This window comes from Centrocercus urophasianus, unplaced genomic scaffold (genome assembly GCF_019232065.1).
Source record: "Centrocercus urophasianus isolate 14NV4802_14NV808 unplaced genomic scaffold, USGS_Curo_1.0 seq_12, whole genome shotgun sequence".
NCBI lineage: Eukaryota > Metazoa > Chordata > Aves > Galliformes > Phasianidae > Centrocercus > Centrocercus urophasianus.
In genome coordinates, this window is record NW_024884364.1 from 11,320,090 (window position 1) to 11,334,435 (window position 14,346).

The following is a 14,346-nucleotide window of genomic DNA, read 5'->3' on the forward strand; positions in this document are numbered from 1 at the left end:
GAACTAATGGTACTGGTCTTACTGGCCCAATTGTAGGAGTTAGTGGCAGCTTAACACACTCAGGATCCCATTACTACATTTAAAAGATGAAGTAGAACAAAACTTCTACTTGATAAAAGCCTCTGTGGGTTATTTAGATTGTTCATATAATGCTTTTGCCTTGTAGTTTTAAGATCTATAGCCAAGGAGACTATGGAGAACATTTGGACAGCCAACAGAAAGATTTCCTTCCATTGGCTTTGGATTCTTGTAGAAGCCTATGAGCTGGATCTGAAAAACATGAGAGGACCAACTGTGTACAAAGATCTCTGTAACCTGTTGCTTATGCTGCTCAGTAAGAGACTGCCAAATAAGCCAACAGGGAGCTATATGTATGCCTGATGCAGTCTTCCGCAGCAGCAGGTCTGATTCATTTTTCTGTCCTTTCCTCTTACTCCTGGTGCCTCCAACTTGTCTGAATATGCATTGACACAACCACTTCTGGACTGTAAGGATTACTTATGTCCATTGGACAGTAACAGCACTGACTTCTGTAGCAACAGTCTGTTCCAGCCATGCTGTGCTGTATATTAAAGACTTTCAGAATTACACACTATGAATAAAACAAATAAGAATAGAGTGGAAAGCAGATCTGGAAAACCTACATATCCTCAGCAATTGGCAATCCTGAAAACTGAATTTTTCTGCTTTTTTTTTTTTTTTTTTTTTTTTTTTTTTAATGTTTCTTTAGAGCTTAAAATATCCTTGTGCAAATAAAATAATTATCCAGAAGACTGTATCATTGTCAAGTTGCTACAAAATGGAACTGTAGCTAATCAAGGCCTTGGGTTAGATTTTTAGCTTGAACTCGCTCCAACGGAACTCTATGCTTTTCTTTTAAAGAAATTCCCCTTGTGTGTCTAAGCATGGAAGAGGAGGGAAACTGCTTATCTTCTCTGCAGTTTGGAGTTTGGCTAAATGTGTTTGTGACCTGCAGATGACCACTATCTCTTGCAGCATTTTAATGATGTGACTCACTAAACTCGGCCACTTTCCTCTAGGTTTTCCTCAGTTGCTTCCTGTTAGCTTATTTTCACCTCATTTAATAACTATTAACATAATGCCGTTATTAGAAGCCAGTAGGGGTTCATTGCTACTCTCCTACAGCCACTCTTTACCCTGATGTAGTCACCTGTCTGCATAAATTGTTCTGGTTAAGAAAAAGCAATTTTCAGAATGCAGAGATTTTAACAGCCAGATTAGTAGTTGGTGTGAATGAGCTTAGCTCTGAGCCATGGTGCTTTTCCAGTAGCGATTGATTTACCCTACATGTGGACATGCTGGGATTAGAAAGTCTGCAAAGCAATTATTCTTTATTTCTTTCTACCTTTGCTCACAGCATCTTCAGAGCTGCCACCCCCTCAAACATCTGGGCACAGACTTGCAAAAAAATCAACCTTGGCCAGATGTGCTTGCTTCCCTTCAGGGGCTCAGACTCAGCCTGGCCTCACAGGAGTGGCTCTTCTTGTAGAAGCCTGAGGTGCTCCGCTGAGTCACAATAAGAGTTTCACATGGTATTAAGTACCTTTGGGAGTTCTGGTCATTTAAACCACTTCAGTAGTTGACTAATGCATGGTTCATTTTTAGGCATGGTAGTTCAGGAGGGGTTGCAACAAAACCCACATTGAGGTGTCTCTGCTGCTTTTAATTACTGTTTTAGGGAGCCAAGAACTCTTGCAGAGGAGAAAAACGTAACCATCCATGTTAACCTCAGCAAAGTCCAGGTTTTTTACTTTTGGACTGTGACACTATAAGCTATGGCAACTGGGACTGCAGACAGAATATAGATGAAAATAGAAATAGACAGAAAAGAGATAGAAATAGATGATATGGCGGTATAAGCAAGTGATCCAGTTTGCAATCCAGAGCCAACTGTGTTATGCTAGAGAGTGGGCCAAATTCATCCATTGTGCAATTCATGTTCTTTCTCTCTCCAGATTTTTAATTTATTTTTTATATCTGCCAAGAGAGCAGTTCAGAGAACATTACACTGTCATAACATTGTACTCCATTAGTAATATTTCTTAATTGTAGTAATAATACATAATCAGCCATATACATATGCATTAACATATTAGCTGCATAGCTTCATCACTAACTTTTTTTTTTTTTTTTTAAACAGCTAACAACAATCATGTTTGGCTGCCTTATCACCTGAACTTCAAGATGTGAATTTCTTTCTATGACATTCTGGGGGTGTATGTTACCTTCATAATAAGAACCAGTTATGTTTCTGTCAGGAATCTGTGAATTTGTATTGTGAAGTCTATAATTTTTGTGCAGTGAGATTTTTTCAGAGCTCCAAATAGTACTGCAAAGATCTCATTGGTGGGGCAAATTGCTGGCATACTCACTTCTGAGAGGAATTTAAGGACACCTAAAACTATGACTCTCTCTGCCTCCAGTGTTTGTGCTCAGGGTTCCAAGAAAAAGGCCCTGCTTTGAGGTGGCTAGAGCCTGATGAAGACTTTGTTGTGATGCCTTGAATGTACCTGTTGGGTCTGTGAGAGCAAGTATTATTCTCCAAGCAGAGAAAGGCAGCTATTGAGTGGGAAATAACATATTGGTTTAGTAAGGAAAAAAATAAAAAAAAATAAAAAAAAATAATTAGTCTTCACAAAAACTAAAAGAGCAGAGAGTCAGCTGCTCAGCTATGTTGAAGCAGAACAACTTCAGCTGGTCACAGCTGCTCTTTCAGGGTGTGTAAAATTTAACATGGCTTTCCAAGTTTCACCAGCCATTCACTGTCACAGACTATGGTACTTGAGTATGGGTCTACAGGAATTAAACCACATACCACTGTCCTACATATTAGAGTCACAGCTTGCTCTCACAACTTGAGAATTGAAGAGAGGACATCAGTGTCTATGAAATACTGATACCAGAAACGGGTAAAGAAAGTTTCATGATGTGTACTCAAAATGTTCATGCTAGAAGGATATAGAAACTGCTGAGGTAACAGTGAAGCTGAAAGAAAATAAACAGTGGAGACAAAAAACTTTTGCCTGTCTCTGAAGCCTTGAATGACATCTGCTAAATGACAGTGCAACTCAATTTGCAAAGTCTTAATTCTAACTGGAATAAGTAGCTAAAAAGGCATGACCATATAGAATGAATGGATAACTTTTTTTCTGTGCTTTATAGAGGTGAAGCGTGGGATTGTGGAAGGAATGACATTGGTAAAGGAACTAACTTTGAAGTGATACAGAAAAATGAACAAGGGAGGAAAATAAAGGGAATGGGAAGAAATGGAGCAAGAAGAGCATTATTTTTTGTAAATTAAATTTAAATAAAAAAGGATGACACTGGCTCAGATCTTGTCATACTAAGGTATTTTAAGGCCAACAGTAATAAGAGAATTATATCTAATGTGAATGCCCCAGGAGTGCCAAGCACACCTTTTCTCTTTTCTAATAATGAGACTACTGAAGCACATTTGTCATGAAGATGAATAAACACCCTCTACACTGACCAAGGAGCTAGTCTGGGTCACTTCATATCTTTAGAGCTCATTTGCATCAAGGTGAAGAGCAGTGAAGTCTAGTGGGGAAAAAGAAGGAAGAAAATGAGATGGTGACTTCATCACCTCCCACAGCAGCCCGTTTCAATGTCTGGCCACTATTTTTCAGAGAATTTTTTTTTTTTTTCTAATAATCAACGGAAACCTGCCTGGTGCAACTGGAAGTTGTTCTCTCTCATCCTATGACTGTTACACGAGAGAAGAGGCTGATCTCCACCTTGCCACAGCGTCCTTTCAGTTGTACGGGTTTCCCCACAGGTCTCAGCTTTCCTCACAAGACTTGGTAGGCAACACTGATGATAAGTGGACAGTTGGACTAGACAATCTTAGAGGTCTTTTCCAACCTTAATGATTCTGGGAAAGAAAAGAAGGAAAAAAAAAAAAAAAAAAGAAGGGAGGAAGGAAGAGATAAAGGAAAGAAGGAACAAAATGAAATAAAGGAAGATAGAAAATGGAAGAAAACCTCTGAACTGATGGGTTGACTTTTGACCTGTCTTTTGAGTCTCCTTTAATAGCTTTAATGGGCCTAGCAGAGGTTCCTTTTCTGCGACTTGCTATCTCCAGACTGCTGTAGAATTTTTCTTCCATTCGTGTGCAATCAGCTCAACAGCATGCAGAGAAACCATATGTGAACGATATCAGGAATAAAGGAAAACTGTGAAACCCCTGTATACAAGTTTATTGTGGGTGCTGGAAAATGTATGATGCCTTCTTCCTAAGGGCTAGAAGATTTTGTCAATTAAAAGAAAGGGAAGAATGAATCAATAACATGCATAAAATCTGTCAACGTTAAAAGTACAATTTATTCCATTCTCAGAGGAATACCACAAAGTAATGCCGTTACTGGATGCGGCTTAGTTTTTGTCTGTCACATTCCAGCAGCTACCAAGACAAAGATGTTTATGAACCAGACAGTTGCATGGAGGCATGTTGGCAAAATATGACTGATGCATTCAGTCACAGGGCAGATGCAAGACAGGACAGGCAGTAGCCACAAAGGCAATTGGTTTGTAGGATTATAGACAGGGGAATTCTTGTCTCTGGTCTCACACAGTCTGACTCTGAAAGCTTCAAGGAAGAAATAGCAATATATTTTTAGCTTTGTGGGAAAAAAAAAGAAGTCAAAGAATGACTTGTGCTGCCAAGAAAAACTGAACAACGCACTGCCACAGGATATAAAAATCCATTGTACGTATTTGATTGCAAATATTTAGACTCATTAATTCACATTCAATCATTATTAAGTATGATGGTTTGGATGTGTCTTGTCAGAAATCACCTGAATATTATCAGATGTTCTTTGTCAGATGTGATTCAGTTTAGAGTGGTAATTTCTTCACATGCTTTCCCTGTGTAATTGGACAGCAGCAAGACCGGGATGCTGTAGTCCAGATGAAGCTCTAGTCTGACCTCCTGTGGCCTTTCTCCTCTTCTTATCAGAGCAAACCCATGCAGCACACTGAAAGCAAAAAATGGCCATGTGGCAGAGTATACTTGTTCCTGAAAGTGCCGTGCTAATGCATGATGCTGAGAGGTAGCTGCCCTTCAGCTCTCTTGGACTCCAAACAGATAAAACATCAGTCCCCAAAACCATTCTAGACACATCCTTAGACAAACAGACCCTTATCGCAGAGGCAAAGTTATTAGCTGTTCTCTTACTTGCCCTTGAGGGAGCACAGCTATAGCCCATGGTGTTCTGGTGACCCCTAGTCCCATAAAGCCTTTTCTGTCTGCTTAGCATCTCGCAGCACAGACAGCACTACTGAGCTTCTATCAGACAACCCACAGTGCGTAACATTGATGGAGCAATATTTTGCCAGTCCAGGGCTTAACGCTGCAGTCTTGCTGTAAGATGTACTTATTATTAATGTATAGTTTCTAAGAGCATGTTTTCCTATAGGAATAGTTCTGAATTTTGACTAGTCTGTGTAATGATGGGGCAGTTATACTCACAGAGCAGCAGCTGTACATATAAGCAAATACTTTTTCAATACCACCCAGAGACAAGAAAGGAATATTTGTCACACAAACTTTTTCTAGAGAAAGCTAGATATTTGATTGAAACCTAAATAGAAGCAATGATCTTCAGTTTGCATTAATCCTTAAAGAGAGCTGCTTGCAATCTTTTTTGTGTTTGGGGAAGCCTATATGTTTTTCTGCGGATGCCTGCATGGATAAATCAAATCTAAGCCCACCAGCACTCAGTCTGCTGGTTTTAGTCACCTTTTAAATGACCCTGAAACGTAGTCTTTGGGTCTCTGTCCTGTTACCCAGGTTATGGAATCACTACTGTAGTTCTTCAAAATTTGGAAGCACCTTGATGTTTGAAGAGGGTGGAGAGGTATAAGTCTGCGTTATGAATCTCATCATGAAGTCATCCCTTGGATTTGGTATCAAGCACAAGCCTTTCCTTCTGCATGAAGAAGGGGTGATAAAGCAAGCTAAAGCCCTTTTTTTTTGCCAAACAGAGGTGGACTTTGTGTGCGCAGAGCAGCCTCTCCTGAGAACAGTGCCTGTATCTCAGTTGTCACTTTGTCCACGGCAAGCGTGAATTGAACTAAGAACAAGAGGAAGAGGAGCAGGAAAGAGGAGTAAAACAGTGCCAGGGTGAGATCCTGTTGCCTTCTGTAAATACACCCGGTAGTTAAGCACCAGGGAGACAGATGAAGTGTGTAAGGAAACGGATAAACCTGGAAAAATTAAGCAGCAGCTGCTTGCCTTTGAATGAACTCACACTGCAGATCAGAAGATTTCCAGTCACAAAAAGGGAGAAGTTTGGGAACAGTCTTCAAAAGGAAGACTGAAGCAAAACGTATAGCATTTAAGATGGAGACTGATTGTTTTACACACTACATGTCATGGCAGTCAGCAGTCACTGCAGACAATTTCTGCACAGGACCTTTTCCAAATTCCTATGTTGTCATAAAATTGAGATGAATTCACAAGCCTGGCTACAAGAGAAGAATTACAGATGAACGGAGCAGAAGTTTAGATCAAAAACATGTATGTAGTCAGGAAAGCATCTGTTGCTGTGCAACAAGTTTTCTGACAGTATGTCGTGTTTGAGATACGAGGGGGTTTCAAGATGCATGAGGGGAACCCAGAGCCTGGCAGCATTTCCAGAATATGCTGTACAAAAATCTGTGCTACCACTGGATCTCTGATGCTGAAAAAGGCTTGTGGCAAAATGACATCAAGGTAATATTGGTCAGTGGCTCAGGTGTAGTTTTTGTATATTAGAATGTGAATTGAGTTGAATAATTGTTTTTTCTGTTATTATTTTTTGTAAGTGTGTGGGTGTAGACAGGCAGGTGCTTGAGATTTCTGTTTAGTCTGTTATTGCTCAAGCACAGCCACAAATTTAGTGAGTTGAATGCACAAGGTCAACACAACAGCAAGCAAACAGGTAAATGGGGTCAGCGTGTACCTACAACTGTGTTACACATGAGAAAGCACAGCACGAGATGTCAAGACTTGCCTGAGCTGCAGGCAGCATGAGGCTGCATGACCAAGGTTGAGCAGCCCTGGTGTGACCAGCACTGCCTGTAGGGAGTTGATTGCAAAGGGCTGGTCTACCGAGAAGGCAACAGCAGACAAGTTGGCATGACTGAGAAGTGGGTTGCTTGCCTTCTGGACTTTCTGGAAACAGGAAGGATTATATTTGAACTCATAATTAGGAGTGAATGGAATTAATCCAGTGTCTGACCTACTCAACAAGCAATGATCATTCTTATTCCTATCTAGTGCTGTACTTAGTGATGGCCAACATCGCCATCTAAACTTTGTCCTCTATCTCAAGAGCCCAAATCCACTGGTTGAAATAGGGATTTCTGTGCCTTCCTTGTGAGTATATCCTTGCAGCTTCCTCTTGCAAACAATGACAGGAAGGCATCCTAATGAGAAAAAACCCCAAGTGCTCCCATATGAAGTCATTTCAGTTTTCTTATTGCAATTTAGCATTTTTATTACGTAAATATATGTAAAGTAGTTGCATATTTTCAGTCATTCCTGCCTCCTCCATGCTTCCAGGCAGCCTTTTTCTCCTCTCCAGCAGCTGTCTTGGGCTACGTGTTCATTCAGAAAATGTTGACAGTGGGTTCTCAAGCCATTTGACAAAGCATTGTTGTCACTTGGGAAACACTTCAGAAACAATTTTAGGAGCTTATTTCACTAGATGAAAAGCCAAGGAGCAAGCTCCTTTTCTGTGACTCCTTCAGTCATTTCAGTAAGTCCTTACTGTAATACAATTTGAGCAAGGTGGTGGGAGGAGATCAGTAAAGGCCGCCAGCTATATCCAAAGAGTTAAGAATAATTCCAGCAATAAAATGCATGATAAGTATATTGGGGCTAAGAGTCTGTGCAGCTTACCGGCCTCCTTGGAAAGAATGGCAATATTGTGTCAAAAAACAAGCCCTAGACTGCAGCTTTCCACAGGCCAGCCCCCAGAACCCCTCCCCTGTGTACACCCAGTCAAAGAATAAGGCAGCTGTTTCTTCTTCATCTTCTCTTTGCTCACAGTTTGGGTTTTCCTTCCATTAAAGAGAGGATTCTGTGGGTAGAGATGCATGAAAAATTAAAATGTGTTATTACTTATTCCCCTTTTCAACCATTTCCTTCCCTGAGGGTTATCTGCTTCTTAACTTTACCTGGTGACATGAGTGAATTGTTCATTTCTTTCATTAATCTCCATCCTACACAAACCTCTCTATTCAGAGAGGTTATCAAAATTAAAATATCAGACTTTTGTCTGGGAATGTTTCCTTACCTATTATCACACCAAGGATTAAGAGAATTAAAAGAAATGGGGAGATATGCAAAGGGTGAAAGAGGGAGGGAAAAGAATTTTTGCCCAGGAAGGGGAGGAGAATTTTTTTAATTGGAAAATGCAGTGATAAAATCATGAAATTAATGAAGTGAGCAAGCTCAAGGTCAGTGCAGTACCTGAAGATACCTTAAGCAGTAAGACTAAGAAGTAAGTTCTAGTTTGGTTTTTAAGAAAACAAAGCCGATCTATCAGCCAGTCTGTGCACGACTGTCTGTTTGCTTTTCCATTCCCCATTCCACCATGATTTTCAAACCAGTTGGCAGATTTCAGTCAAATATAAGAGGGGGTGGAAGTTTACAAAACAGCTCCCTGTCTCCCCTTTTCACAAGAAAGCCACTGGCAGGGCTTTGGGACCGGACTCCAGTAGTCACACTGTTTTCTCAAATGATTTTGATACTCTCCAGTGACTTCTAAGTGCTGCCCAGCATCCTGTGTGTTGCCACCAAGGCACCCCATGATGGGAGGACTGCAAGAGAGGGCAGCACCAATTTTGTAATTACTGGAGCATCCAATATCAGGAGGAGGACTTAGGTCTTGCAGTTCTATTGTTCAAGCAACTGAAACAAATCCACTGGAAATTGTTTTATTAATTCTTCAGCTCATAGAGCTCCGTGGCTTTGTTAACATTACAGCACATCAAGCTAGCAGCAGCCTCTTAAACATCTTGATGTTTTGCACTTGGAAATGGGGAGCTCCCGCACTGTGAGTGGTCTTAGGCAATGAGTCCTCCTCTCCCCTGGCTTTGCACTGTGGCTTGGCTCTTCCTTTCTGAAGGCCAATGACCAGCAGGCCCTGTGCTTCACGAACAGCTCAAGTATCTGGGGCTGCCTTGAGAACACAGGGAGCTAGTGGAGTCCTGGGGTTCAGCAAAGGTGAAGGCATACGGTACAGCAGGGGGAAACAAGCCCTCCTCCAAACAGAGCCCATTGGATAGGCAAGGCCACAGCTCAGGAAAAGAAAGCTTCTGCACAACAGACTATGAATAATTGATCCTGATGACAGCGACCCACAGATGCGACATCGCCATTGGGCACATTAAGATGCTGAGCACCCCTTGGGGGATGTTCGGAGATGCATTACCTAGGGAACTCAAAGATGTTAATTCATAATTTATTGTATGAGGGAAATAAGAAACTAGAAAACTCCATACAATTCTGATCATATTTCATTTCTCTTTAGTCTCCCCTAGAAGGCCATTCAAGTAGTCTTGAGTTGTTACATAAAGATAAGAACTCACTACAGGAAACGTTCTTTCCTGTGTGCAAAATTCAAAATTACTGTACCTAATATTAACAGCTAGATCTATTTTAATTGTTAGAACTTATTGAAGCGTGAGTCCAAAAATAACAGGTAAATTAGAGAGAGAGGGAGAGACCCAAAAGGCAAAACAGATCACCAAGCTTCATTCAGCAAGTGGCAAACAGCTTGAATCCTGGTTCTCAAAGAATCTCTCTGAAGTTCAGTCTTGTGAAATCACACTTTGTCTCCTAACCCCTACACCAGTAGCATGTCCTGCAAGAATCTCTCTCTCTACAGAGAGTTCTTGGTGCTGATATCACCTGCAGTGCCTGGCTGGATGCTTCTGGCTGAAAACCTCTTTTGATACCAGCTTTTCTTTCCTCTTTAGTGGATGTGCTTTACTCTCCTTTTTGGAGTGAGTTCCTTTTGTTCCTCCTTTTTCTCCCCTGGTTTTGTTCTTCTCTTTTCACCCCTAAATTGCACAGCTTTTTAGCAGCTTTTATCCTCCCTTTCTTTTCTTCTCTGAGTCTTTGAGTGAAAGACAATCATGCACCTCTTAAGAGAGCATGTTGCATGTAAAGTTTTCATCTTGAAATTGAATTAACTCTTTGTGGGATATTCCTATCTATAGATCTTGGGTAATAATCAGATTCTCTTTACCTTTGCTTAGGATCACATGATTTGAGAAGCATACTGAAGTTCCTTTTTGCATTCATTGCAGACAGAGTGTCTTGTACATGATACATATGAGGAAGATTGTACTAAATAGTTTTATTGTTAGATGCTACTCAACTGGAAGGCACAGTAACTGGGGCTTCTTTCTGAAAACAGCCCCTCAGGACTGCCCTTGTATTTACATTTGGTAACAATGTCAGATTATCACTGAAACTTCTAGTCTAAGCAAACTTCTGCCAGTTATACATACAGAAACACTTCAGAAGTGTTGTTCCTGTGGTCTTTCATTTCATATGCTGTATATGAAACCTCCACTCAAAGGAAGGCCGTTCAGATGGCAGCTCCATCAGCAAAGAAAGGCTGGCGTTGTAACTTAAATTCAACCCTCCCATCCACTGTACTTCAGTCACTGATTCTATGGTGACCCAAGGGGCTGAGGAAATAAGCAGGAACCAGAGGGACAGTGTAGTTAATGGGGATTTGAGGTAGAAGCCGCAAGGCAAGCAGAGACTGGGGCTGTTGTCAATGGGACGAGGAAGTATGGTCTGACTAAAGGTGGTTTCATCTCTGTTGCAGACCTGTGCATTGGTAGAGATACAGAGCTTCAGGCAAGTATCTGTTCTTATCAGAGGAGTGCTGGCAATGATATAGTAAGAACGAGAGGATGTCTGCATTCCTCAGCTCTGGGAGCACATATTTTTAGTTTGCAAGGCTTTCTTTTATTTCCTGAAATACAATTCACAAAGGCAGTGAGCCATCCTAGCACAGAAGCACAGTCTGGAAGGATATATCTGTGTACACATTATTAAACATTAAAAGAAAAGTTAGATTAGCAATAGCCCAAATAAAATGCATTGTGATTGAATCATTAATTTTAATAATAATTATAACCAGTACAATAATTTTGATGCTTTTTTCCTTTCACAGAGCTTTTATTATTCAGTGTGAGAATGATCAGAGAACTAGAAAACATGACCTGCAATGAAAGATTGAACTAATTGGCTCTGTGCAATCTGTGGAAGAGAAAATGAAGCAGAGACATGGTAATAGTTTTCAAATACATAAAAGGCTGCTGCAGAGAAGAAGGCGGCACTTTGTTTTCTGCATCCATAGTGGATAAGACAAAAAACAGTGGGCTTTGTAGCAAAAATAGATTCTGGCAAGACTTTGGGTAGTTCAGTTAAAGACAGTAAAGTGATGGAATAGTCTGCTTGAGAATGATCCATCAGGAGAGTTCTTAAGAGTTCAGATAAATGTCCAGTGGGCTGCTGTAGGTGACATTTCATGGTGCCTTCCAATTCTCTTTTCCAATTTTCACCTACATTCATGAAGGCTGTGTTTTTGTAATTGAAGACCTCCTGTCTCACAAAATTGCAGTTAATGGCAACTCTGTCTTTGGCATCTGTCAGAAAAAAATTGGGCCTTTATGTGTAGCCAGCAGGTCAAGGAAGTTAATCCTGATCCTCTACTCTGTGCTGGTGAGACCTAACCTGAAGTACTGCATCCAGATGTGGAGCCCTCAGTACAGGAGAAGCATACACCTATGGGAGCGTGTTCAGAGGAGGGCCACAAAAATGATCCAAGGGATAAAACACCTCTCCTATGAGGACAGGCTAAGAGAGCTGGTGCTGTTCAGCCTGGAGAAGAGAAGGCTCTGTGGAGAACATGGTATGGCATTTCAGTATTTAAAGGGGAAGCTGTGAGAAAGAAGGAGACAATCTTTAGCAGGGTCTGTTGTGGTAGGACAAAGGCAAATGGGTTTAAACTGGAAGAGGGGAGATTTAGACTGGCTATAAGGACGAAGTTTTTTATTATAAGAGTAGCGAAGCACTGGAACATGTTGCCCAGAGAAGTGATGAATGACTCTTGATGACATTCAAGGTCAGGTTGGATGGGACTCTGAACAACCTGATCTAGCTGCTGGTGTTTCTGTTCATTGCAGGGGAGTTGGACTAGATGGCCTTTAATGATCCCTTCCACCTCAAACCATTCTATGATTCTTTCAAGAACTGAGTACCAATGGGTGTGTACAAATAAATGTTTCTGAATGTCTTTTCTTCTTCATATGGCTTAAGTCTTCCTGAAACTCATGAGATAATACTGTGGGCAAAAACTATGGGCACATAGAGTAGCGACCTCATGAACTAAAGTCTTGGATAAGAAAAATATTAATAATATTGCAAGCATTTCAGGAATATGAAAACTTCTAAGTATTTTGATATCAGGGACTTATATTAACTCCATACCCTACCCCTTTTTGGCAAAATCAGGGAACAAAGATGTAATCATGTTGTCTGAATAACACATAACATGCATTTGTAGAATTCCTCTGCTACCAAAGGATGAGCCTCCCAGTGGGAACCAGGCAAAAGAAGCCTACAGTACTATGGGATGTAATGGAAATCCTGCAGACTGCTGCAAGATCACGCAACGTCTTTGTACAAGAAGGTAGAGAGAAACATCATAACTGGTTAAAGTACAAGGGAAATTACAGCCATGGAGGGCTATTGATATGTTTGCATCAGCTATTTTAAGCTTCTCAATTTATTTACTTTTGAATTTGAATTTTGAATTATCTGTTGAGAGAATTAGTCTTTCTTTGCATACTCGCTAAATGACGTGGTTACCTAACTTTGCTCCTAAGTTATATGATATGAGAATCTCCCTTTGCAATTATCATTGTACTTGATTGCTGTGCTGTGTTTAACATCCCAAGTGATAAGCAATGATTTCCGGAATTCAGAACTGATGATCCTTGATCTTCAGAGAAAATTGCATCAGTAGTTGGATTTCAGTAACACGGGTTACAGCCAGTTTCTGGTCAGATCAGCTCTACTACCAGCTGAAGCATCTGAAAGCATGATTTTAGTACCTTGCAGTTTGCTCAGGGGAGAGCAGTAATAATAGTAATACAAACCAGTTATAAAACTGGATTATTTTAATCCAGCCTTGATTTACTTGTATCTGGTATTTTTCATGTGTCTGGGTTATCTGCCGTATATATGTGATATAAAAATCATTTCATCTGTATGTTATATAGCATGCACCTGGTTTGAGATGAATGGAACTCTTCGTAGCTGCAAGATGATTAGAGACCAACAGCTAACTGCTTCTCAGATACTATGGCTGTAAGTACTTGCTTCTCAAAAGAGCAATACTGGAAGAAAGAAGAGGCATTTCCGAGTTTCACATTACTCCTACCTAGGAGAACCATATGGAATCTTGATAAACTGGGAAATATGTAAGCACAATGAGCCCTTACAATGATTCATCTCTCTTCTAACATGATTGGTAATGAAATGCCATGGTAAGGTAACAGCCCAAGAGCCTGTTTGGAGCAAACTCATTTGGCAGAGATTCCTTACAGAGTCGACCAAGTAAGAGCCCAATGGGCAGAAATCAGAGTGTGAGATGTGCATATTATTCTCTCATATCTTGCTGATTTACAGCATTTCACAGTCATTCCAGCAGAGACACCTACAGCTTCAATTTCTTAAATATGCAGAAGAACCTGTTAAGTAGGAATTTCCACTCTAAAGTTTAGAGCACATTATAAGCCCATGTTTGCTCCACGCGGACATGAAAGAGAAATTCCCTCAGTCAAAGGGTTTTGGAAGCTATTAGAAAAATTCCAGCTTTCAGCCAGAAAATAAGCTGGTATTCAAAACACTTAAGCATATATGTCAAAGGCATTAGTACATGCTTAAAGTCAACCCCTTTCCTGGCCTTAATTGATGCTTTTGCCTTCCTAATTATTAAAAGCTATATCAAGGCCTACCCTGCAGTCCTGCAGATAAATTGGAGGCTCCTGCTGATTTCAGGGGGATCTCAGTGGTGTCTTGCTTGCTTTATCCTTTAGTCATGGCACTGTCAGGTTTAAATCTTTAGTGTATGTGCCAACCCTTACTTTCATTTTCTATTACCTCTCTGATTGATCTATGCGGAGATTTACTGTCATCAGTAGCTAACTGATAGATCTTGTGACAAAATTATATTATTTAGCTCTCAATTGTCAAGAAGCTCTAAGAAGCTCTGTTCTTCCCTCCCT